Source organism: Microcebus murinus, chromosome 15 (assembly GCF_040939455.1).
Source record: "Microcebus murinus isolate Inina chromosome 15, M.murinus_Inina_mat1.0, whole genome shotgun sequence".
NCBI classification, from domain to species: domain Eukaryota; kingdom Metazoa; phylum Chordata; class Mammalia; order Primates; family Cheirogaleidae; genus Microcebus; species Microcebus murinus.
In genome coordinates, this window is record NC_134118.1 from 61,798,263 (window position 1) to 61,799,342 (window position 1,080).

Consider the following 1,080-nt stretch of genomic DNA (forward strand, 5'->3'; position numbering starts at 1 on the left):
GAGGTTTCTCCCCTCTAACACATGAATGTCACTTAATAAATATTCAATAAATATTAATATAATCTGAATGCATGAGTGCCTTCTATCTTCTTTGGGAAGGGGCCAAATTATTCATAAAAGTGCATAAAATATGGCACTTATGGGCTGCAAAATGCCTAAAATGGTTGAAGGGAGAAAAGGGAAAAATAGGAAAAGCAAATTAAATGACTCAGGAAAGTGTTCCACACAGAGGAGGACCCTTCAATTTCTTCTGCATTAGTTGATTTATTTTGACAAAAAGTGCTAGAGCCAGAATTCCATAAAAGCCTTCCCTTTTGGCTCTACCTGCTTTATCAACAAACATAACTTGTCATGACATGAGGTTATTTTCTTCTTCCCAGGCAATTCTTCACCATCACTTAGAATCTTAATCATGGAAAAGATTACGATTCTAAGATTAAATCTTAGAGAAATTTTAATCCAACCAAATCATAAGTATCTGCTACAATGCAGCTCTTAATTTTTTGTACAAACAAAATTATAATAGCTTTTAAAAATTCTACCATGACATAAAGTGAAAGATAATTTTTCTCATAAAAATATGTATATATTCATAGACCTATGCATATTTTATTCACTATAAAATATAAGGACATAAAAATTGTCATAGTTTATTAAAACTACTGTAAATTGTTTTGCTATGAGTTTAAAATTTTCTGTACAATTAATTTCATTAAATTTATGCTATTAGCTATAAATTATTTTATTAGATATAAATACAGGATGACAATAAAATTTACAAAATCATTACTGGAAGTAAATTGGATAGCTAGGACTCAGTTGCAGACATCTCTAATTCAAGCCTTGCTATCAGCAAGTCACTATATTATGATATAAAGTCACAGGTGGGTGTCTCTGACCACTAGCTATTTCAGGAGGTGAGAAGGTCTCCGCCAGGCTTCTTCCCAGCTCACAGTTGCTAGGAAATAGGCCTTACTCTGAGGACTGATATCTGATTTATTCTCAAATGTCTGAGTTTAATCCCCTAAATCCCTCCTGCAGAACATATGAGCTATCCTCTCATTCTTCCACTATTATGGA